We start from the raw sequence: 26,504 nt of genomic DNA, 5'->3' as shown, positions 1-26,504 counted from the left end.
TCTACATTCTGCCTTAGGTAGGCAGGATAGCTAGAGAGAGCAGAAGTTGTTCTTTCTTTTCTCCAGGCCGGTTAGGCACTGAGATAGCCCTAGCCAGTCACTCTCCAGTAAAATGAGTTCTCTGGAAACAGGCCTTGTTAGCAAGCCCAGAATTCCATTTGGCTCTATTTCCCCTGCCCCTGTCGCAAATATAAGAAAATCCATCCTGTTTTTTGTGAGAACCCCTGGGGGTTCTAGTCACTAAAGCTTGTATTAACCACCAAGGCTTCAGGACCCACTCCCAGGAGCTCTCACTCCAGAACCTGCCCACATTGAGGTTATACAGTTGGATCCATCCTCCACCGTTCTGTCCTCTGGGGTCCCCAAAGTAGCTGTCTACACTGGGAAATTCCTGCTTTCCTCTGAACTCCAATTTTATGGTTGACCTGGAAGGAGGTATTGATATTTCAGTTTGTTTGTCTTATTAATTTAGTGCTGGATTGGAAACTAGAATTCATGGCCCAGCCCTTTTTTTTTTTTTTTTTTTTTGGTTCTTTTTTTTTTCGGAGCTGGGGACCGAACCCAGGGCCTTGCGCTTCCTAGGTAAGCGCTCTACCACTGAGCTAAATCCCCAGCCCCATGGCCCAGCCCTTTTGTTCTTTGAGGTATATCCAGTCTAGAGGGAGGTGAGGGAGTCCATGGAAATTCTTGCCTTTGATGAGTAAACTTGTAACCATGAAAGTGCTGTATTTCATTGTAAGTGAGCTAAGTAAGCTCCCTCACTTGCACCCCGCTCCTCTGGCAAATTGCATATCCTCTCCTGTGTTTAGTTTCCACTTGTCCTCTGTTTAACAGGGGATTGCCTCTGCCTACTGTGTGCCAGGTAAGCCCCAAGGCACATGCAAAGACAGACAATGCAAGTAAAACGTTTGGCCCTAGGGAGGGTCTTTTTTTTTTCTTTCCAAAAGTCCTGTAAGTTTAACAGAAAAAGGAAAAAAAGAAAAGTTAAAAAGAAATGGTTTGTTCATTAAAAATAACATTAAGATTTTTTTAAGGAAGAGCAGGGAGAACTGTCTTCAGACTTGGCTGTGCAGACCTGATTAAATGAATGTTGAGAATATATGTAAAGGTGGTGTTAGATGCTTGTTGAGTGGCCAAAAAGTGTTTTTTTAATGTCATGTTTAGTTATTTGAATTATTTAAAATAGTTCTTATAGAGATTTCACATATATTCATGTTTATAGGAATATGAATAACTATTGCCACGTGTTCTTAAAATAACCTATAAAAGTCAATTAAAATAATGAATAGTGAATAGTACACAAGATCCAGAAGCATCTTCGCACAGTACTTAAGGGTGCACTTTTTTCTTGTTCAAGCTGATGTAATGGAATGGGATGGCTATGGCCACTTCCCAGAACCCAGGGGGCTGTAGATTTATGCTGCATTCATGTGAAGCTCTTTTTAGTTTTTATTATTTGTATTTTCATATTGCATTTATTTGTTTGTTTATTTATTTTTTGTGGTGCTGGGGATTAAGTTCAGAGGAGTCATTTCTATTAGAAAACCTTTTATCTTTCCATAAACAAATAAACATTAGTCCAACCATCCCTTGGCTGTGTAGAATTTGTTTTGGTTTTATCTAGATGGGAGAATAGGCTAGAATAAATGATGACTAGAAACCATTTATTGTACAGTGTAAGCATTCCTTTCTTGTAGGAGCAGGAAATGCTTTTCTGTCTGGCATTAATCCTCTCGAGGCCTCCTTTGCAGTAAGGCAGGAGTCCTTATCTCTTCCACATTTATTTTTCAATAGCTGGGAACCTGTATGAAACACCTGACAGTTCAGTGATTTACCAAAGGTCATTCCCAGAATTCATTGTAGAAGCTCAGCTCCTGACCTCCCTTCATAGAGCCCAAAGTTCAACCCATCTGCTCTCTTGTGTCTGATAAATATTCAGCTTGAACAGGTTCTCAGAGAGCATGGAATTAATCTCTAACCCTTGGCAAATGACATTTTATTTCATTTTGAGAACCAACACTTTGAGACAGTTAGGAGTATAAGTGTGAAGGCATAAACAGAGGAATCTGGCCTTCAGTTCATTCAAGAAGAACCTCACTGTGGGGGGCCAGAGTACCCCACGTAAATGATTGACTTGTAGGCTTGGAGTTCATGTCTGGTATAAGGCAAAGCAGTAGGCTATTCTCTCAGATGTCTTGTACATTTGCTAACAGAAGTTTGCCTTCTAGAATGTACAGAATGCATGTCGAAACTATGTTTTGGTCATCCATTTAGTATTTGCACAAGATGGGATGTTTATTGTACTTAAAATATTGATATTCTAAAGTAAAATTAATATTACTCTCAAATAATGTTAGATTCTAAAATCAGGGAGATTTGGTATTTACTGTCATCAACCTTGAAGAAAACACCAGCAGTCTCTTTAATTCTAGATAATTTTCACTTCTCTATGAATTTGTATATTCAAGTTATCATGCAATTTTTCTAGTTTAACATGTTTTTGTGCTTATAAGTTTTTCTCTGATCATTCTATTATAATCTTTTGCAATAAAGCTATGCAAATACATTTCAATGCAATTAAAATATTTCTTGTATGCACAAGGCTCTAATTATTTAAAATTTCTTCCAGAGTGAATTATGATTAATTATTAGTGGCACACTCTTTATCAAAGCAACATAAGTAGGATGCATTTTGATAACTAATGATTAAACATTAGAAATGCTATTGCAAGTGTGAAATTTAACTAAATGAAGCTGGTACACCATTCACAGGGACATTGGATGAAAGATTCGAATAACCTAGGATAGATCATTTCAAGCAAACTAAGGGGTGAGAAGGAGACCTGCTTTAGCAGGGTTACTAGGCTCTAAATGTTTCTAGGTAATGGGCTGACAGTCACATTGTGATCTTTCATTAGAATATGCTTTTTTAACTTTGTGTGTCCTTATTCCTCTTAATTAGTGCCACTCCCTAATGGCCAAACCAATCAAATATCTAAATATATAGGAGTCATTCCTATTCAAACCATAGCCAAATACCAATTCAGTTTCTCAACGTTTAATGACTCTGATATGTTCTTGGACAATAGTGTCTGACTGTCAAGTTCTGGAGGATAATCATTGTCAGTAGCCTATAATATGGTGATGGGAGGGTCTCATGGCAGCTGGTTCTTGTGGTAGATTTATTTTCAGCTTTTTGAGGAACTTTCATACCATGATGCTTGTACCAATTTGCACTTTACCAGCAGTGAAAAAGTGAGTCCCTTTCCCAGGATCTGTTGTCAATTTTTAAAACAAATCTTGCCAATTATGCATGGGGTAAGATAAAATCTCCAGGTGGTTTTGACTTTAATTTCCTTGGTTACTCAGGATCCTAAACATTTTTAAAGTGTTTTTCAGCCATTTGTGTTTTATCATTTGGGAAGTCTGTTTAGTTTTTTTTTTTTTTCCTTTTCTTTTTTTCAGAGCTGGGGACCGAACCCAGGGCCTTGCGCTTGCTAGGCAAGTGCTCTACCACTGAGCTAAATCCCCAACCCAATCTGTTTAGTTTTATGCCCTATGTTTAAATTGAGTTCTTTTTGTTTGTGGTGGTGTTTTTTCTTGTTGATGTGTAGTTTTTTTGATTTCATTACATATTCTAGATAGTAACTCTTTGTCAGATGCATAGTTGTTAAAGATTTTCCCTGTCATATAGGCTACCTCTTTAATGAGGAGATTTTTTGCATTTCACGTGGTTCCATTTGCCAATTGTTACATAAGTCTGGGCTCTACAAATCATGTTAGTCCTTCCTGTGCCAACAAGCTGAGTTCAAGCTTATTCTCTATTTTTTCCTCTGTCAGATTTAGGGTATCGGGTCTCAGGTTGAGCTCCTTGACCCATTTGGTTTTGTGTAAGGTAAGAGATGTGGATCTAGTCTCATCCTTTTATTATATACAGCCCTCCAGTTTGATCAGTACCATTTGCTGGAGAGCCTATCTTTTCTTCAGTGTGCACTTTTGACCTCTTTATAAAAAACAAAGGATCAGGTGTCTGTAGCTACACAGATTGGGTCCTCAGCTCTGTTCCATTGAACAGGGTATACTTCTATACCAGGAGCGTGCTGCTTTTTACTGCCTGCCGTAGCTCTGGAGTAGACCTGAAAGTCAGAACTGGGAGTACCTCTAGCAGTTGTTTGTTTGTTTTTTCCTTGTCAGGATTGATTGTTTTAGTTATCATAGGGTGTGTGTGTGTGTGTGTGTGTGTGTGTGTGTGTGTGTTTCAACATGAAGTGTAGGATACATTTTTTTCAATTTCTGTAAGGAATTGTGGAAATTTCATGGTGATTTTGTTCAAGCCATAGGTTGCTTTTGATGTAGTTTCAGTTTAACCCTCTCAATCTATGAGAGGTCATTCCATCTTCTGGTGTCTTCTTCAATTTCTTAAAGTTTTCATTGCACAAGTTTGTTTTGCACTTCCTTAGTGGTTTATTCCAAGATATTTACTTTTTTTAGACTATTGTGAATGGCATTGTTTCCTTTAATTCTTTCTTGGTATGTTTGGTTTTTTGTACTAGGAAGGCTATTGATTTTTGTGTGTTAATTTTATATCCTGCTATTCTGCTGAATAGATTGATCAGCTGTAAAAGTTTCCAGGTGGAGTCCTTAGGGTGTTTTATGTATATAATCCTGTAGCTGCAAATGAGGACATTCGACTTCTTCCTTTCCTATTTATATTTCCTTTGTCTCCTTCACTTGTCTTACTGCTCTAGCTAAGGCTTCAACATTATATTGAACACTATGGAGAGAGTGGATGTTCTAATCTCACTTAATGGAAATTCTGTGCATCTCTCTGTTTAAAATGATGTTGTGTGTCGATTTTTGTAAATTGCCTTTATTGTGCTGTGATGTGTTTTCTTAATTTTTAATTTTTTTTCAGGACTTTTTTTTTTTTAAATCTTTTTTTTTTTTTTTTAATTATCTTGAGTATTTCTTATATACATTTCAAGTGTTATTCCCTTTCCCGGTTTCCGGACAGACATCACCCTCCCCCCTCCCCTTCCTTGTGGGTGTTCCCCTCCCAAACCTCTCCCCATTGCTACCCTCCCCGCATAGTCTAGTTCACTGGGGGTTCAGTCTTAGCAGGACCCAGGGCTTCCCCTTCCACTGGTGCTCTTACTAGGATATTCATTTTTCAGGACTTTTTATCATGGAGTGTTAGACTTTGTCAAAGGTCTTTTCTGCATCTCATGAGATCCTAAAGTTTACATTTATTGATTTATATATGTTGAACCAACCCTTCATCTCTAGGATGAAGCATACTTGATCATGCAGATCATCTTTTTTATGTTCTCTTGAATTTATTTTGCAAGTATTTTATTGAGAACATTTTTGTCTATGTTAATCAATGTTTTGGCCTGTGATTTTTTTCTTTTTCTTTTTCTGTTTTTTTTTTTTTGGGGGGGGGTCTCTGTCTGGACTTCTTATGGTACTACTAGCTTCATACAAAGAATTTGAAAACATTTGTTTAGTTTTCTGTATTACAGAACAATTTGAGGAGTATTTTTTTTTTTGTTTTTTTGGGTTTTTTTTGTATTTTTTTAAGATCTGGTAGAATTCTGCATTGAATCCATCTGTCACTGATTTCTTTTAGTTTAGTAGACATTTATTTAGTTTGTGCTTGTCTCATTGGATGTTAGGGGTCTACCTAAATTATTATTATTATTAATTATTATTTTGATAAAGAGCCTTGGTAACGACCTCAAACTGATCCAGAACTATTGCTCTTCCTACTTTAACCTCCCAACTGCTGGGATCACATGTGTGAGCCATCATGCATGTGATATTATTGATTATTGAACCTAAGGGCCTGAGCATGGTAGGTAACTACCTTTGAGATACATTCGTGGCCAGGGATAAATTTGTATTTCTTCGACTTTAAGTTTGTTCTCCGCCCCCCCTCTCCCCTACCCCCTCTTTCTCCCTCCCTTTCTCCTTCTCTCTCTCTCTCTCTCTCTCTCTCTCTCTCTCTCTCTCTGTAATGCAATATTGCTATTCTATTTAGAAAAATATTCTGTTTGAAACTTTGACTTATTTTTTCACTTCTGAAAATTATGACAATATTGATTTCTGTGTCATCTATGACATTTATCGTTTTCTGATATTAAGCTACTTATATGAGAAGAACTAAGATTAAGCCTTCCTGGGCCTTTGCTGGCTTAATGGACGTTAAGTCTGTCTTCAGCATGTCTATGGTTCTGTGAGGTATGCTGACAGGGGACTTGGTGCATCTAAATCCAGAGCACTCTGGCACAGGTCAGAGTCCCAGATGCTATCATCAGGTTGGCTCTGAAGTATGTTAAGAGAGGGAAAGACATGCTTGTCATGTTTGGTTTTGGAGGATTAGCTTGTTCTGTATTAGAGTTCTCTTTGAGTGATGCCTTGAATATTCCAGGAAATCTAAGGGTGTGTTCCTTTATAAAGCAGAAGAGAAAGAGTAGAAGAACTGCAGGCAGGAAGGAAGCATATCAGACTGCTGAGTTACTGTAGGTGCCTTCTCACATACCTATGGATCTGTAGAAATTGGAGATATAGAAAGTAACCCAGAAAATATACCATGGCTTATATTCTTTGTCTGCCTCAGTCCTTAACCAAATTCTAATGTGAAGAAAACTGCTTTGGAGATGTGATTTTCTCTTACCCACATGTATTTTAGTAGGCCTAAAGCTTATTAAAGCTTTGTGTCTTTTTTGTAATTCTTTAGGCTATGCTGAACAATTCTGTGGAGTTTTATTCTTTTACATCACAGTTTTCTGTTTGTTACCTGTGTCACTAGAATTGGCCATTAGTGATACTAACTTAAGATACCAAATAATCAGTATTCCATTAAGAAGTTGGTCTGTAATTTTCAGAAGAACTCTGCCGTCATCATGTGTCCTCAGTATGCTATTGAGTTAATTGTGGTTTTCAGTCACTGGCACTCCTGGTCTTTAAATGCATGCATAAACTACCTTTATGTTGGGTTCAATAGCATTGTTTGTTTGTGCTTGATTAACCTGCCCATATATAGTGATAGGAACAATGGTTGGTTTAAGGACATGTGACATGATTTTGTTATTTCCTGATTATTGATTTCCTTTTGCAGGAAGAAGAATGAATAAGCTGCTGTTTTTTGTTTATTTGTTTGTTTTTGTTTTTGTTTTGGGGAAGCTTTAGTTGTTTTTTTTATTATAAATTTTTATTAGATATATTTCTTTACTTACATTTCAAATGTTATTCCCCTGCCCGGTTTCCTGTCAATATGCCCCCATCCCCTCTCCTACCCCTCCCCCATACGGGTATTCCCCCATACAACCCCCTAACTGCCCTCCCATATGCCTCTGCACTGGGGTTCCAACCTTAGCAGGACCAAGGGCTACCCCTTCCACTGGTGCCCCAACAAGGCTATTCTCTGCTACATATGCAGTTGGAGTCCTGGGTCAGCCCATGTATAGTCTTTCGGTAGTTGTTTAGTCTCTGGAAGCTCTTGTTGGTTGGCATTGTTGTTCATATGGGGTTGCAAGCTCTTTCAATTGTTTGAATACTTCCTCTAAATCCCCCCAAGGGGTTCTTGTTCTCAGTTCGGTGGTTTGCTGCTAGCATTGACATCTGTATTGGACGTGCTCTGGATGTGTCTGTCAAGAGAGATCTATATCCGGTCCCTTTCAGCATGCATTTTTTGCTTCATCAATCTTATCTAGTTTTGGTGGCTGTATATATATGGGCCATATGTGGGGCAGGCTCTGAATGGCCATTCCTTGAGTCGCTGCTCTAAACTTTGCTTCCATATGCCCTCCTATGGATATTTTTCCCCCTTTTAAGGAGTGGGAGCATCTGCATTTAGGTCATCCTTCTTCTTGAGCTTCCTGTGGTTTGTGTATTGCATCATGGGTAATTTGAGCTTTTTGGCTAATATTCACTTATCGATGAGTGCATACCAAGTGTGTTTTTCTGTGATTGAGTTACCTCAGTCAGGATGATATTTTCTAGTTCATTCCATTTGCCTATGAGTTTCATGAAGTCATTGTTTTTGTTAGCTGAGTAGTACTTCGTTGTGTAGATGTACCACATTTTTTGAATCCATTCCTCTGTTGAAGGGCATCTGGATTCTTTTCATCTTCTGGCTATTATAAATAAGGCTGCTGTGAACATAGTGGAGCATGTGCCTTTGTTGTATGTTTGAACATCATTTGGGTATATGCATAGGAGAGGTATAGCTGGGTCCTCAGGTAATGCAATGTCCAATTTTCTGAGGAACCTCCAGACTGATTTCCAGATGGTTGTACCAGTTTGCAATCCCACCAACAATGGAGGAGTATTCCTCTTTCTTCACATCCTCACCAGCATCTGCTGCCACCAGAGTTTTCTAATCTAATTCTGACTGGTGTTAGGTAGAATCTCAGGGTTGTTTTGATTTGCATTTCCCTGATGACTAAGGATGTTGAACATTTCTTTAGGTGCTTTTTGGCCATTTGATAATCCTCAGTTGAGAATATTTTGTTTACCTCTGTACCCCATTTTAATAGGGTGATTTGGCTCTCTGGAGTCTAACTTCTTGAGTTCTTTGTAAATTTTGGATATTAGCCCTCTATCTCTTGTAGGATTGGTAAAGATCTTTTCCCAATCTGTTGGTTGCTGTTTTGTCCTAATGACAGTGTCTTTTGCCTTATAGAAGCTTCGCAGTTTTATGAAGTTCCATTTGTCAATTCTTGACCTTAGAGCATAAGCCATTGGTGTTTGGTTCAGGAAGTTTTCCCCAGTGCCCATGTGTTCAAGACTCTTCCCCACTTTTTCTTCTATTAGTTTGAGTGTATCTGGTTGGATGTGGAGGTCCTTGATCCACTTGGACTTAAGCTTTGTACATGGTGATAAGCATGGATCGATCTGCATTCTTCTAAATGCTGACCTCTAGTTGAACCAGCACCAATTGTTGAAAATGCTATCTTTCTTCCATTGGATGGTTTTAGTTCCTTTGTCAAAGATCAAGTGACCATAGATGTATGTGTTCATTTCTGTTCCACTGATCTACTTGCTTGTCTCTGTACCAATACCATGCAGTTTTTATGATTATTGCTCTGTACTACTGCTTGAACTTAGGGATAGTGATTCCCCCAGAAGTTCTTTTATTTTTGAGTATAGTTTTCGTTATCCTGGGTTTTTTGTTTTTGTTTTTGTTTTTTTGTTATTCCAAATGAATTTGCAAATTGTTCTTTTTATCTCTATAAAGAATCGAGTAGGAATTTTGATGGGGATTGCATTGAATGTGTAGATTGCTTTTGGCAAAATGGCCATCTTTACTATATTAATCCTGCCAATCCATGAGCATGGAACATCTTTCCATCATCTGAGATCTTCCTCAGTTTCTTTCTTTGGAGACTTTATGTTCTTGCCATACAGATCTTTTACTGGCTTGGTTAAAGTCACACCGAGATATTTTATATTATTTGGGACTATTGTGAAGGGTGTCATTGCCTTAATTTCTTTCTCAGCCTGTTTATCCTTTGAGTAGAGGGAGGCTACTGATTTGTTTGAGTTAATTTTATACCACGACACTTTGCTGAAGTTGGTTATCAGGTTTAGTAGTTCTCTGGTAGAATCTTTGGGGTCACTTAAGTACATTATCATATCATGTGCAAATAGTGATATTTTGATTTCTTCCCTTCCAATTTGTATCCCTTTGACCTCCTTTCACTTTCTGATAGCTCTGGCTAGGAGTTCGAGTACTATATTGAATAAATAGGGAGAGAGTGGGCAGCCTTGTCTAGTCCCTGAATTTAGTGGGATTGCTTCAAGTTTCTCTCCATTTAGTTTGATGTTAGCTACTGGTTTGTTGTATATTGCTTTTACTATGTTTACATATGGGTCTTGAATTCCTGATCTTTCCAGTACTTTTATCATGAAGGGGTGTTGAATTTTGTCAAATGCTTTCTCAGCATCTAATAAAATGACCATGTGGTTCTTATCTTTGAGTTTGTTTATATATTGGGTTACATTGATGGGTTTTCATATATTAAACCATCCCTACATCCCTGGGATGAAGCCTACTTGATCATTATGGATGATCATTTTGATGTGTTCTTGGATTCGGTTTGCAAGAATTTTATTGAGTATTTTTTCATCAATATTCGTAAGGGAAATTGGTCTGAAGTTCTCTTTCTTTGTTGGGTCTTTGTGTGGTTTTGGTATAAGAGTAATTGTGGCTCCATAGAAGGAATTCGGTAGTGCTCCATCTGTTTCAATTTTGTGGAATAGTTTGGACAGTATTGGTATGAGGTCTTCTATGAAGTTCTGATAGAATTCTGTACTAAACCCATCTGGACCTGGGTTATTTTTGGTTGGGAGACTTTAAATAACTGCTTCTATTTCTTTAGGAGTTATGGGGTTGTTTAGATGGTTTATTTGTTCCTGAATTAACTTTGGTACCTGGTATCTGTCTAGAAAATTTAACATTTCCTCTAGATTTTCCAGTTTTGTTGAATATAGCCTTTTGTAGTAGGATCTGATGATTTTTTTCTTTTAATTTCTTCAGTTATATCCCCCTTTTTATTTCTGATTTTGTTAATTTGGATACATTCTCAGTGACCTCTGATTTGTCTGGCTAAGGGTTTATCTTTCTTGTTGATTTTCTTAAAGAATCAGCTCTTGCTTCTGTTGATTCTTTGTATGGTCCTTTTTGTTTCTACTTGGTTGATTTCAGCCCTGAGTTTGATTATTTCCTGCCTTCTACTCCTCTTTGGTTTATTTATTTCTTTTTGTTGTAGAGCTTTTAGGTGTGCTGTCAAACTGCTAACATATGCTCTCTCCTATTTCTTTTTGCAGGCACTCAGAGCTATGAGTTTTCCTCCTAGTACTGCTTTTATTGTATCTATAAGTTAGGAAATGTTGTATCTTCATTTTCATTAAATTCTAAGAAGTCTTTAATTTCTTTCTTTATTTCTCTCTTGACCAAGTTGTCATTGAGTAGAGCATTGTTCAGCTACCATGTATATGTGGGTTTTCTGTCATTATTGTTATTATTGAACACTGGTCTTAGTGCATGGTGATCCGATAGGATGCGTGGATTATTTCTATCTTCTTGTATCTCTTCAGGCCTATTTTGTGACCGATTATATGGTCAATTTTGGAGAAGGTTCCATGAGGTGGTGAGAAGATTTGATTTGGATTTAAGATGGAATATTCTATAAATATCTGTTAAATCCATTTGGTTCATAACTTCTGTTAGTTTATCTATGTCCCCCTTTAATTTCTGTTTCCATGATCTGTCCATTGATGAGAGTGGGGTGTTGAAATCTCCTACTGTTATTGTGTGAGGTGCAATGTGTGCTTTGAGCTTTAGTAAGGTTTCTTTTATGAATGTAAGTGCCCTTGCATTTAGTGCATAGATATTTAGTATTGAGGGTTCATCTTGGTGCATTTTTCCTTTGATGAATATGAAGTGTCCTTATCTTTTTTAATGACTTTTTTTGAAAGTCAGGTTTATTTGATATTTGAATGGCAACTCCAACTTTTTTCTTTGGGCCATTTGTTTGGAAAGTTGGTTTCCAGCCATTTACTCTGAGGTAGTGTCTGTCTTTGTCTCTGAGGTGTGTTTCCTGCATGCAGCAAAATCCTGGGTCCTCTTTATGTATCCAGTCTGTTAGTCTGTGTCTTTTTATTGGGGAATTGAGTCCATTGATATGGAGAGATATTAAGGATTAGTGATTGTCACTTTCTGTTGTGTTCATTGTTAGAGGTGGAATTATGTTTGTTTGTCTCTCTTTTGGTTTCATTGCAAGGAAATGATATTCTTTTTTTCTGTTTGGTGTAGTTTCTCTCCTTGTGTTGGAGTTTTCCATCTACTATCCTTTGTAGGGCTGGATTTGTAGAAAGATATTGTGTAAATTTGGTTTTGCCATGGAATATCTCGGTTTCTCCATCTATGTTAATTGAGAGTCTTGCTGGGTACAGTAGCTTGGGCTGGCATTTGTGTTCTCTTAGGGTCAGTATGACATCTGTCCAGGATCTTCTGGCTTTCATAGCTGCTAGTGAGATGTCTGGTATAATTCTTTTAGGTCTGCCTTTATGTTACTTGACCCTTTTCCCTTAGTGTTTTCAATATTTTTTCTTTGTTTTATGCACTTGGTGTTTTAACTATTATGTGATGGGAGAAATTTTTCTTCTGGTCCAATCTATTTGTAGTTCTGTAGGCTTCTTGTATGTTTATGGACATCTCTTTTTTTAGGTTAGGGAAGTTTTCTTCTATAATTTTGTTGAATATATTTACTGGCCCTTTAAGTTGGGAGTCTTTACTTTTTTCTATACCTATTATCCTTAGGTTTGATCTTCTCACTGTGTTCTGGATTTCCTGTATGTTTTGGACTAGGAGCTTTTTGCGTTTTACATTATCTTTGACAGTTGTGTATATATTTTCTATTGTATCTTCTGTTCCTCAGATTCTCTCTTCTATCTCTTGTATTCTGTTGGTGATGCATGTATCTACGACTCCTAGTCTCTTCCTTAGGTTTTCTGTATCCAGGTTTGTCTCCCTTTGTGCTTTCTTTATTGTTTCTTTTTCCATTTTCAATTTGTTCACCTGTTTGGTTGTGTTTTCCTGTAATTCTTTCAGGGATTTTTGTGTTTCCTCTCTAAGGGCTTCTACTTGTTTACTTGTGTTTTCCTGCATTTCTTTAAGGGAGTTCTTTGTATTTCTTAAAGTCTTCCATCACTATCAAAAAATGTGATTTTAAATCTAGATCTTGCTTTTCTGGTGTGTTTGGATATCCAGTATTTTCTTTGGTGGGAGAACTGGGCTCTGATGATGCCAAGTAGTCTTGGTTTCTGTTGCTTAGACTGTTTTCCTGTTTTCTTTTTGTCTTTCCTGAGAACAGGTGCTCTGATTTCAGGTGTGTTGGTGCTCTTGGAGACTGTCTTCCAGTGCTTGGAGCGAGCAGGAATCAAAGGGTCCTACCCCCGATTGCTCCTAGGTCCTTGCACCCAGGGAGTACTGTTGTCACTATGCGATTCCCTCTTGGGTCTGGACTGTGAGCAAAGGGTAGTCTCCTCTGACTTCTCAGGGGTATCCACACTTCTGAGGGTCCAGCTCTCTCCCTGGCGAGATTTGGGTTCAGGGAGCTGTTTGGCCAGTTCAGTTCCGTCCTTGGGCACAGACCAGAACCGCGGGTACAGGTGGCTGGCTGTGCATATAAAGTGCACTGTGCAGTTTCCCCTTGGACCAGGGATGTCGGCAGAGGTGTGCAGAGGTGGCAGTCTGTCCTGCGGTCTCAGTATGTCTGCACTCCTGGGTGGTCAGCTCTCTTCCCTGTGGGATTTTCTAGTTGTTTGTTCTGAAAGTGGAACTAAAATAGTGATGATGACAGCGGCGATGGCGACGACGACGACGACAATTTTTTAAATGTAGACTTGTTGATTTTATGAAGTCTTGCGTTCTTTTGTTCTAGTTTACTTGAAGAAGGAAAAAGTTGGAAAACCGATTAAGTTATACACAAACGATCCCGAGCTACCATTAAAAGTGTATTCTTATTACTAGTTTGTAGTTTTTTGTTTTTGTTTTTGTTTTTTTAAAGATTTATTCATTTATTATATATAAGTACACTGTAGCTGTCTTCAGATACACCAGAAGAGGGCATCAGATCTCTTTACAGATGGTTGTGAGCCACCATGTGGCTGCTGGGAATTGAACTCAGGACCTCTGGATGAGCAGTCAGTGCTCTTAACCACTGAGCCATCTCTCCAGCCCAATTTGTAGAATTTTAGTTTTTTCTCTAACATTAAATTTGTCATGGGATTTTTCTTTTATTCTACCTTTATGTCTTCAATATTGAATTTATGTTGCATTTTTGAAGCTTTGATTTTTGCTTGTGTCTTATCTCCTTATTTTTATATGAAAACATTTTATTCATATAAGGCATTTTTGTATAGGAATTAAGTATTTAAAGCTATAAGTTTTTCTTTGAAACTAACTTTTACAGCATCCCATATTTTGACACATAATAGTGAAATCTGGGTAGATTCTGTGTAAGTTTATAAGTTTTTACAGAGTTAAGAGCAAGAAAATATGAATGAATTTCCATGAAGTTTGGATTTGCTTTGGGGTTTAACCATCAGTGATTACTTTATTGTAGTATTATACTTGTAAATGGTCCCCTCATGCCCCAGGCTCTTTTTAGTGTTTCTGTACTTAGACTGTACTACATGAATAAACCCCACTCTTGGTTTTTCTTGCCTGAGTGCATTTGTCCTGTTTCCATCCTCCTCCACATTTTGATGTCTCTGGTGTGTGGCAGTAGTATGTCAGATGACCTCTGCTTGTTTTTGAATGGCAACTCAGTTGCTTGTGGGGATTATGATGATTCTGCTAAGCTTAGACAGGATCCATTTTCCCCCTAAAAATTATAGCTGAGAAGGATCCTTAGAATAATTTAATCTTGGTAAATTTGAATCAACCCTTGTATAATTTTTATTTATGTATCTTTGAGACATTTTCTTAAGAGCAAATTACCATGTCATGTGTACATTGGTTGTTTCTGTCTTACTCTGTCAGATTCATAGTAAAATAACTTACACTTGCCTTTGAATATAATTGACTTTTTCCTCACCCAGTATTATTTATTTTCCAATTTTTTTATGTTTTATAACTCCTTTAAGATAGATATTTGTGAGAGTTGAAACACATATATGCCTTTGACATTTTTCACTACCTATACAATCACTAAGTACTAAAACAAAGATCTTTTGAGTCCACACTGAAATCTAAGAAAGATGTAAAAACAGCAATGTTTTTGAAACTTACAGGAAAGACCTTAGGTACTTATGTGTTAAAATGCTGAGTCTATAGGAGACTAACAAAAATCAGGTGAGAACCAGCATAGGAGATTATGAAAGACAAGCCTAGGACTTGTTGCTGATCTGAAGTGGCAGCATCATTTAAGCAAATTCCAACACTAGGTTGCTTTTGTGGCTTGGATGAAAAGCCCCAGAGTGACTTCCCTCTAGGCTTCCCCATTCTTGGGGTCTGAGGTCTGCTCTTCTCCCTGTGCTGTGACTCATCTGCTTGAGAGTTCCTGGTAAGCTTGGTTCAAGAACCCAAGGATGCTTGCTGCTCTGTTATACCAGGGAAATTTCCTTGACTAAAACTTCCTTTTAGAGTATAGAGTACAGTTGGGGAATTTATGAAGAAAGTACCAGGGTTTGGGAAAAGTTGTTTTGTAGGAAGCCTTGACCACCATTCCCCAGGCACAGGATTTGCTCCATGTGACTTAAAAGTAAAGTTGTTTAGTTTTATATGTGTGTTTTCTCCCTGTAGTCACAAGCTTTTGAAACCAAGGACTGGCTTTCTTGCTTCTTTATATGAGTAAATGTCAGAGGGTGAGTATCTTCTTGCTAAGGGCATAAATCTCAGAAGTCAGACATATCAGTATAGCTGTAATTAAATTTATATTAAATTAGTTTGACAAGAAATCATGACTCCAGGCACTAGTTTAGAAATGATAATCATATCAGCATTAGGGTTGGTGAATAGGGAATTGATGTTTGCTCAATGAAAGTTCTAGGAGACTTTTGAATTGATTAACTTTCATTGTTGAAAGCAAGCAGACTGGATATTAGTTGTATTACATTTCATCTTGGAGTGAATTAAATTGCCTTTTAGAGTAAGGAAACTAATACCTTCCATTTATATAGCACCTTTCTTCCAAAGAGTTCAAAGCATTTTCTAGAAATCGTCTCATTAATCTTTTTGGCTTTCATTCGGGCGGCTTGGAGAGGGTGGCGGGTATGTATTGTATGCACATGTGCACGTGCAGGCTTCTACCATGGGTTCCTTCCCTTCCTCCCTTTTGCTTTTAGTCAGTGTGGCTTTAGCTACTTTTACAATCTAATCTTGGTTAGAACTTGGCATTTTGTTAAACCTCGTGTTTTAAAAAATTGCATACCATTTTTAGAATATTAAGCCATATTTATTCATGAATACCAAGTTTTTCCAGAAAAAGGTGCAGCTTATGCTACACATGAGCAACAGACTATTAAGCAAAGATTGATATCAGAAATGCCATGCAGATATAGGTTGCAGGAACTTTCTGTTTAGAATTTTAAATTAAAATTTAATTTCTTAATAATTGCCTCTATGTTCAAGCATTTGCCTGGTTAAAGACAGCATGACTTGTGACAAGGAGAATTTTTTCCTAATTTAGCATTTATTTGTCTGCCTGCCTGCCTGCCTGCCTGCCTGCCTGCCTGCCTGCCTGCCTGCCTGCCTACCTACCTATCTTGAGATAGGGTTTCTCTACAAAGCTATGACTGTCCTAAACCTCACCATATTTACTGGATTAGCCTTTAACTCACAGATGTCTGCCCTTTTCTTTCTATGAGGGCTAGGATTAAAGGGTGTGCCACCACAGGACTTCCAGCAACAAGGTTTTTTGGGCCTTTTGTTTTGTTTTGATTTGATTTTTTTATACAGAGCAGGACTCTGAATTATCTTGGTTTGTTGGTCTTTTTTCTTTTTGTTCAGAAATTGCTTGTCTGGCCACTCGCTTATGCTGTATCTTCTTTTCCTTTAATGGATGCTCATTGTCAACCACTAGCACCTCAGTGGCAAGCTCTCGCAGCAGTTGTATTTTGGCAATAAAGTGTTTTACAGCAAAACTACATGGTTTTAATCTGGGTTGTAGCAGAATCAATTAACTTAGAAGGGTCTCCTGAAGCTGTAGGAAAACGATTCCATTTTAAAACACCCATTGTGATGTTTTTTTCAGCTGTGCTTTGGGTGGGTGGTACAGGTGAGTTCTTTATCCCCAAAGAATATAAGAGTTTTGCTTCTGTCTTTGCTGCTGCAATTTTGGGCTAGTGTGCAAGCTGGTGGAGCCACAGAGCTGCCCATGGATATTGTGTTGCCCCATTGCAAGTCCTGTGACTGTTCCAGGTAAACTTCTTAGCTAAGGAAGCTTTACTGTCCTTATTCTCAGCTCGTTGAGCAGGATGCTTCAGGCTTCCACCAGGCAAAGGTGTTTGAAGTGTTATTTCATAGCAAGCTTCACTCTGTACCCAGATAAGAGCTCAGCAGCATTCAGTGTGGCCCATTCAGGCTCTGATGCTGGGATTATAAGCCACACTTACGTAGAAAGTGAAGGCTTTTTAAGGCGAGAGCTAAATCACTACTGCTTTACACTCTGTAACATCGCCTGCCTGGAAAATAGTCACAGCCTGGGCTGACATTAAATAAGAGCCTGTACATCAGTGGTTCTCAACCTGTGGGCCACAACCACTTTGGAGGTTGAAGGACTCTTTCATAGGAGTCGCCTAAGACCATTGGAAAACACAGGTATTTACATTACAATTCGTAAGAGGGACAAGATTATAGCTATGAAGTGAAAGATCCCCGAAGGGAGACCCTCACTCAAGTCTCGGGAAGTCGAGGACCCCAGACACAGGAGAGACCAGTCTTGATGCAATACGCAGAGGCGAGGTGTATTACGGAGAGCTCCGGGTCGACACGTATCCCACGCAGGAGACAGAGGTGTCGACCCTGAGTGGCTGGGAGAAGGGCTTTTTAAAGGAAGAAGTCACAAGCCCCAGGAGATGAGGGGATGTCAAAAGGAAATACCAAATATGTCACAAGGGGAAACTCTCAAAGTCACAGGTTTGTTCTTAAGACTCTAGGGTTTAAATCAGGGGAAAGGTCAAACCCTCATTCTCCTGAGAACAGATCTTGATTCCTGTCCTTTAGGGAAAATGTTTGTCAGAGTTGACGAAGCATCTGCATCTGATACACATCTGGTTAGGCTTCGGCCCCGGTTTCCTGGAATACTATCTGCAGGACACAATGGCTGGAACATTATCTGTAGGGCACAATGGGGGCTTGAACAAGTATCACAGGGGCAGAACAGAACCCGTTACTCATTTACCCATGTCTGGTGACATCCAGAGGGTCAGTGAGTCTGCACCAGTCCTCCTGCATTTTTAACAATCTGTCTTCCTGAGTCAGATCCTGTTGCTGAGTTTTGAGCTAATTTAAAACTCTATTTCTCAGAAGTAGCAATGAAAATAATTTTATGGTGGGAGGGGGTTCACCATACACGAGGGCCACAGCATTAGGAAAATTGAGAATGACTTTTGTAGATTTCAGCAACATGACAATTGAAATTTTTTTCTTTTTAAAATGTTTTACTGTTCTTTGTAAATTTCACATCCTGTACCCTAATTCCACACATTTCCCCCTTTCCTTGTACCTATCTTTGCAGCCTACCCCCAACAGAGAACAAAAAATCTACCCATTAGTAGTGTGTCTCAGTGTTTCCCACAGAATACCTTGTTGTCCACACTTCTTTATTTGCAAATGTTCATTATGATGAGACACTGGTCTGTTTTGAGATCTCTGGCTTCTGCTACTCTATTAATACTGACTCCACACTGGGACTCCTGTTGGATACCCTGTTCCGCCTTGTGCCATGGAGATCCTGTAGTTTTGGATCTGTAGGACCCGTTCCTTCATGTACTCCAGCAGGTCGTCAGTGGGGTAGGTGTTGGAGTGGGCCAGTTCAAGGCCATGCATCTGGCCCTGGGAGCTGGTGAGCACACTGTGTTTCCTACTCTCATGCCCTTGGGGCTGGCTAACCAGCAACCCCCTTAAATGGGGCCAACTCTGCCTTTGCTGCCCAGATGAGATGCATAACCTGCTTTTCTGAGTGCTGTAGTAGGTGTGGGGCAGGGATATCTCTCCTGCTCTGATGACCTCCAGGCCAGTTTTCCTCCCTGCCATGGTGGGGATGGCGGGTAAGCAACATCTTTTCCTCCCCCATTGTCACTGAAGGGCAGACAAGGGTCAGGTCAGCTTTCTCTTGCTCCTGATCCTAGGAGATGTTGTTTTTGACCCATGCCACTAGGGTCAGTTCTTCTGTGCTGCCCGAGTAAGGTGCAGGGCCTATTCTCCCAAGTAGTTCAGTTGGTGAGGGACAGGGACGGCTCTCCTGCTCTCATGACCCCAGGGCCAGGTCTTCCACCTGCTGCAGGTGGTATGGGTGAGGAGACGGGGTGAGGTGGGAGAAGGGTATCTCCTTCTTTTCTCCACCACCTTATGGAGATGGTAGAGCCAGTCCTCCCATGCTCATATCCCCCGGGGTCTCGAGTACTGCAGTTGGGTAGCGATGGGGTCAGTTGTTCTGCTCTCACACCCACAGGGCCAGTTATTCCATGATGTTCAAGTGAGGGGTGGGGCAGTTCTGCACAGCCCTCAGATATCAACATGCCCCTAGATGGTAGCTCAGACTAGGGGTGTCCACCTAGCCTCTGGTGGTAACAGATCTCTGCTGCTGCAGGGCCATGGAACCAGACATGGCCCCAGGGGCAGCACAGGCTGCGATCCCACCAAAGTCCCAGCTGGCACCAGTGGCTACTCACATCAGGCTGTTCCTCACTACCCTTGAGTCTTCAGTTCTGCCTGTCTTTATTGTTCCCACATCCTTCTGTTTCTCTTTTTCTTTGATTTCTTGACCACTCACTTGTTCCTTTGAAATGTTTTGGGTTGTCTTGGGAGTGGTCTCTGGACTATGCATTATGGCTCCAAGCCAGGGTCATCTCAGGTATCTCAGGTCTGTGCCACCCCTCCCCACCCCAACACACTTTTGAGGCAGCAGGCTTTCTTAGGTTAGTTCCCTGTCTGGGCCCCATGGTGCTGGTCTAGTGGTCATCTCAGAGTCATTCCTGCTTGGGGTCTACAGTTCCAGGGTCACAGGTGGGGTTTTTCTAGTCTCTCGCTTGTTCCCTGCCCTGGGAGCTTGTTTATGCTTATCTGGACTGGTTGTCATCTCTGGCTCCCTTTTTAAATGGAATATTAGGCTACTAATCACAGGTCAGAATATTGAATGTATACATACCTTCTCTCCTCTCTACTACCTACTGGTGCATCTCTGACACATCAGTCATACCTGCAAAGCCTCTAAGGACAGTCTGAGATTCTATTACCAGCTAAACTGTTCCAAGAATAATTTGGAGGCACAGATGTTGCTCGTGGGAAATTTGCAACATCACATGTTGTAATGGTTAATAGTGACTGTCTACTCAATAGTATCTACAATTATTTAAGACAATCCTTATGACGGAATCTAGAAATATTCAGCAGACAAACCGCTGAGCTAATCTGTGAAGGATATCCAAGATTGTATTAAATTTTGTGGGAAGACTTGCACTAAATGTGGGCAGCACCATTCCATGGGCTGAGGTTCCAGAAAGGGAACTACACAGAAAGAAGAGGAGCTGAATACTACCACTCATTGCTTTCTGCTTCCTGATCAAAGGTTTAATGGCGGCAACTGCCTCATGAGTCTCTAACCTCTCCATCCTGATAGACCCTTCCATTACACTGTGAGCCTTTCCTTCCTTGCATTGCTTTTGTGGGGCAGTTTGTTGCAGCACCGAGAAAGGTAATTCGTAATGGCGTCCATCCCTTTCAGGGTATTTATTATCTGTCACTTCTCAGTGTAGTGCAGGTCTCAGGTAGAAGCAAGTGGCTACTAGCACAGGTTGCTGATTTCTTCATCTTCCATGCACCAAGATGTCTTTTTTCTTTGCACTTCTCTAAAGTGGACTTTGACCAGAGATCTCCCAGAACATGTGTCAAAACAAATAATATTATTTTCTTCAACTCTTGTAAGAGGCTGATTCTTTAACTCAAGGTCGGTTGTAAATGATGGTAGTTGCTGAAAAGGAAGAAGGAAAGGACTTGCAACTTGTTCAGATGAGTGGGTGGACTCTTTAGGAATCCTAGAGCAGTTTGTACCCTAAGGCTTTAGATATTCAATTCTGTGTCCTGAAGCCTTAAGCTGTTCTGGGAAGGTGGGCCTGACTCTCTGGGGTGAGGCTGGACCCTGCAGTGTTGGAGGAGGAGGCAAACAGCCATAGCTCTGTTTTCATGATGTTTCTTAAGTCAGAAGTGGCAACAACATGGGAGCAGGAGCTGTGGTTTAGGTGGGAAGTGTGCTTCTGAGAAGCAGGGTATGGCCTTATACTTTAATGAAGTCTGAATTCACATTGGTTACCTTCCAATTCAAATCCACCATTGCTTGTTGGTTATCCAGCTTGGACCAGTTACTTACACATTATGTTGTGAAAGCGTTTGCATTCCCTTGATGTCTGCTTCCCTTTTGACACTGAGGGTGATCTTACCTCTGTCCAGGGTCACAATGAATAAGAAAATACCTAGGTGTATACATTTTTAAACATAAGAGTTTGTGTGTACACTTGACTGTGTTTACATGCATGTGCTTAATGTATATGAACCTTAATTGGAAGAAGAAAATCAGTCCTGTGATTAATTTTTTGCAAGAAGGCATAGAGAACTCTCTCTCTCTCTCTCTCTCTCTCTCTCTCTCTCTCTGTGTGTGTGTGTGTGTGTGTGGTTATTGTTCAAAGAGAGAAAATTAATCTACTGCAGAGGCATCATTGTTATGTTGAAATTTAGAATTGAAGTAGTGAAAAGCTGTGTTCCAAATTAGTCCCTCATATGGATGTGATTCTTCTAACTCTTTCTTTCATGAGTAGAATATAGGCTTGACTGGTAGATACCCAGAGACTCTTCAGTCCTCAGATCTTCAGAATTATATCTGGGCTGGCTCCTTCTATCTCTTCTGAACTAAGTTTTGATAAAATGGTATTAACCTTTATTGAAGGACATTGCAAGAAATATCCTATAAAACAGTATATTATGAATGATTCAAGGAACTATTGAGGACAGGTCCCTGGCAACTGGCACTATAGTTTTCTCTTTGTATTCGTGGATCCATTTAGAGTGAAAAGTTTGTCCTACTCTAAACAGATTCACATTATAATTTCCTCTCCTTAATTTAGCCTTCTGCTATTTTGTTTTCTCCTTATTTTAATGTTCTCTTGTTTTTATTATACATACGGTCTTAGTTAAAATATTCTTTTTCTGTAGCCCAAGTTGGCTTTGAAGTCATGATGCTTATCTCTCAGCCCCAGAAGAGCTAGAATTTTAGGCCTGTACTACCATGCCCAGCTACTTTGTGCCAAACTGATTGGGTATTAGAGCAGAAGTTCTAAGGATATGTGTGCAGTTTGGTTCCTATAAACTCTGGTTTTGAAGACAGTTCCTAATTCCTGGCCAGTGATTTCATTGACAGTTGCAGAATGATTTCATCCTTCTAGATTGACTGGCTGTGTTTTCTACAGTTGTCTCCAGATTGCATTTTAATCCAGTGAAAAGACAGATAAATACTTACCTTTGCCATTTATAATACTTAAAGTAAGAAGTTAGTGCTGGAGAGATGGCTCAGAGGTTAAGAGCACTGACTGCTGTTCCAGAGTTCTGAGTTCAATTCCCAGCAACCTCATGGTGGCTCACAACCATCTGTAATGGGAATCTGATGCCCTCTTCTGGTGTGTCTGAAGACAACAACAGTGTACTCACATACATGAAATAAATAAATCTTAAAAAAAAAAGAAGTTGGTTTAATAACTACCTCAAAGGAGGGATATTTTTTCTTCCCTTTGGCTTTTGGGTTTTTTGTTTGTTTTTAGCTTTTATCACAGTTCAATGAAATTTCTAAGATTTGGAGTTTTTCACTCAATTTCATAATTCTTCCTGTTTGATGTACAAGTTCTAAGAACCATTCAGTGGCTGTTTTTCAACCTTTGCCTTTGCACACCCTTATTAGTTTTTAAAAGTTCTTACACTCTGTCAGAGCCGGTATTTCAAGCAAATGTTGGAGTCAGTCTTTTCTTCAGCAAGTTCTGGGTCCTACCATGAGGAATGCCAATAGAAGCGAGCCTCTGTGTACCAGGGTCTCATGCTTGTGGGATGCTATTGCTTCTGAATCACTAAATTCAGTGTTTATACTTAATTCAACTTCCTACTTATAATCTTTTCCTTGACTCTGAGCATCTCGATTCCTAATGCCATTAATATCCATTCACATCTTTCCTTGGCTGCAAGTCTCTTAAAGATAAGAATCTAAGGATAAAGGATCTATGAAGATGCTGTGCACTTCCTTCAGTAGCTGCATCATTAGGGCTGGTGATGCTGTTTTAGAAATAGCGTTAAATAGGCTAGAGAATGATGAAGTTATTCATCAGCGGCCTTGGGTTAAGATCATGATGGTCATTTATGAAGGGAAGGAGAATAGGCACATCTATTTGTATAACTTTCCTCTTGACTTAGACTGTATGCTGTGGAGATCTCTATATCTCTATCTCTATCTATCTATCTATCTATCTATCTATCTATCTATCTATCTATCTATCTATCTCACAGGCACATGCGTGCATACACATGTGCATTGCACGCACTCACTCACTCACTCACTCACTCACTCACTCACTCACTCACTCACTCATATAAAAGCATGGCTGTATTAGCCAGACTTTTCATTTCTTTGACATATACCTGAGAGAAACAGTTTCAAAGTACAGAAAATTCTTAACAATTTATTTCGTTTCATAGTCTTAGCTGACATTTACTTTAGTCTTGAAAGCAGACTTTCATCATAGTGGAACTGGGTAGCAGAGAAGGCACCTCAACCTCATGGTCATCGAGAATCCCCATAAAGAGAGGAAGGGGCCAGGCAAGATCTATCCTTGAAAGCATACTGCCAGTGCTTGGCTCTTTCTCCTGGAGTTTCGGGGGCCTCCAGAATCATTTAGTAAGCCTTCACCCTATGCGCTATGGGGGATATTTATATTCAGACTATTATGTATACATGCCTCTTAATTTATGCATAAAATTTAATCTGTATATAGTGTTATATATTATATATATGATTATGTAATTTAAATTCTAAAATTGAACACTACAGTGTACTATATGAATAGATACATTTCGTTATCACTTCATTATCCTTTGAGTTTCCTTTTGGAAAACAAGAATATAAATATGCATTTAGAAAACAAATATGAGTGCGCATTTTTATCCTATACTTGCTACATCTGTTCTACATTGTTCTCATGGAAGTAGAATCCTACTTCTCCTTAGAGATTTCCTTTTCTTCATTAACATTTTGCACAGTGTATCATTAGGTGGATGTGTGAATAGATAGAGATTACCCTTAAGAATTTTTAAATAGTGCTTTTTAAAAGAATGCCATAAAAATGTTATTATATTCATTTGCCTCCCTCTGTTTTTTCAAAGTCCTCCCCTATATCCTTACCCACTCAATTCATGTTCATTTGCATTGTTTCTCCTTCTGTCTCTTCTTCCCTTCGTTTCCCTCCCTGTCTCTTTTCCTCTCTCCTCTCTCCCATCTTCTCTTCCTACAGAAGCATGTAATCCTGCACACAGGGCCTGGCCTGGCCTGTGCTTGATGCACCAGTCCCACAGACTTTCTCTCACCCAGCAATCAGTTGCCCAGAGCTATTTGACCTTTCCACATAACCCCTGAGCTCTGAGGGAAGAGGTATTGTATAGACACCCATGTAAGGCTGGTAACTCCAAAGTCTTTCATTCTCCCCATGTTGGTCAGTTGTGGGCCTCTGTGCTAATTTCCATCTAGTTCAGTTTACATCTGTTGCAAGTCCTGACTGCTGTGTAACTCACTGTATAGGCTAGGCTGGCCTCAAATTCACAGAAATCTCTTGCTTCTGCCACCCAAGTTCTGGGGTTAAAAGTAAGCATCACTGCTGGCAGAATGTCTTAATTGTTGGAATTATACCAATTTTGTAAGGTGTAACTGAGTAACTTAAATTTGAAAGTCTTCCAGATTTCTTCCTGAAAGTTAATGACTTGTAGATCTGGTCCTCCTGATTCAGCGATACAGTTATCTAATTACAAGAGATATCACCATATTCCTTTCTGATATTTTGTTTTTTTTTATAGCCTCTCAACAGTGTTGTCAAAATATAAAATTTGGCTTGACTGAAAGGTTAGAAATATGTTTATATTCATATGACATCAAGAGAAGCTTTTATTTATGAACACATTAATTATGTTTTCTTTTAAAATGAACTATTTGTTCCTATACATTTCATATCTTACCATTTTGTTTTTGGTCACTCTCCTTTCTTAGAATATAATTTTTCTAAAGATTTAAAAATATTATTTTGATTTAAATTTCATTTAAGTATGTATTATATATTAAGCACTTTCCTCCCACCCCATGTCTCCTATTTCAAGCTCCAGTCTAACCCTGTTATTTCCTTTGTTTCCCTGGACATTTTGACTCCTACTAGGATGTCAAATATATATATATACATGATTGCCGTATTTGTATAAAATCTTGGAGTCTCAAATGAGAGAAATTATGTAATATTTATCTTTCTGAATGTAATTTAAAATGATTATCCTGAACCCATCCCTAAAGTCATTCTTTCTACCTGAAAAAAAATCCATTGTGTGTGTGTGTGTGTATGTGTGTGTGTGTATACTTTTTTTTAACTCATCTTGGTTGTTGGGCATGTAAGGTTATGCCACAGCCTATCTACTGTCAGTAGTTCTGCAGAAAGAATTATATGTATCTTTCAACTAAATACTCAGGAATAGAATAGTAGGTCATATGCTAGAGGAATTGACTTTTGTAGTGGTTGGCCACCACTGCATTGCTGTTCCTCATTTTTTTGAAGCCCATCTTGACTGGGGCAACTGAAATCTTGGTGTAGTTTTGTTTGCATTGCTCTGTTGACAGTGAGATAGAACATTGTTTTTTATATAATTGTTGGTCTTTCATATTATTTTGGGACCTATCTATTGATTTTATTAGGTTATTCATTATCTGATTTCTTGTTTAAAGTTTTGGTCTTTGTGTGTTTTAGATATCAGTCCTATGTTGGATGCATAGCTGGCAAACATTTTTTGCATTTTATAGGCTGTCTTTCCTCTTGATTAACAGGTGATTTTGGTGAATAGAACCTTTTCATGTCACAAGGTTCCATTTATTTATTGTTTGTATTATTTCCTGATTAGCTTCTGATTAAAGTCCTTGCCTTGCCTTGTTTTGTCTATGCCTATACCTTTAAATACTTTCCAGAATTTTTCTCTTAACAGTTTTAGAGTTTGTGTTTGTGCAGAGTGAATTAGAAGGATCCAGTTTTATTCTCCCACATGTGGACATCACTTTTTCCCAGAGCCATTGTCGAATAGGTTGTACTTTTGACATCTTTCTCAAAATAGCAGATGGTTCATACCCATGTGCATATGGGCAGCACCAATTGAACTAAGGAGTTTGTTAATAAGAACTTTAAAAACACATGGATCTGGGAGATAAATGATAGGATCTAGGGGAAGGTAGGGATTGCAACTATGGGTGTATATGCTCACTAAACAATTATAACTGTGTGAAGTTTTCAGAGAATATTATTCAAAAAACCAGGTGGTCATGCTGAATAAATTTATATTTGGGCTTTCTCTTTAGCTTGCATGCCTTTATCATGCTATTTTTTTGGTTTTGTTTTGCTTTATTTATTTATTTATTTATTTATTTATTTATTTATTTATTTATTTATTATGTATACATCATACAGCTTTCTGCCTGCATGTATGCTTGCAGGCCAGA

General features: G+C 38.9%; 1 protein-coding gene and 1 pseudogene across 19 annotated transcripts in view; one reads left to right on the top strand and one right to left on the bottom strand.

Annotated features, from left to right (window-relative positions):
• Nucleotides 1–26,504, top strand: part of Kif16b (kinesin family member 16B) — a 291,124-nt gene that overhangs the window by 92,893 nt on the left and 171,727 nt on the right.
• On the bottom strand, nt 19,837–19,956 carry LOC120102071 (small nucleolar RNA SNORA17; annotated as a pseudogene).

Source organism: Rattus norvegicus, chromosome 3, assembly GCF_021556685.1.
Source record: "Rattus norvegicus strain SHRSP/BbbUtx chromosome 3, alternate assembly SHRSP_T2T, whole genome shotgun sequence".
Lineage (NCBI taxonomy): Eukaryota > Metazoa > Chordata > Mammalia > Rodentia > Muridae > Rattus > Rattus norvegicus.
This window is presented reverse-complemented; position numbering and strand designations above follow the sequence as displayed.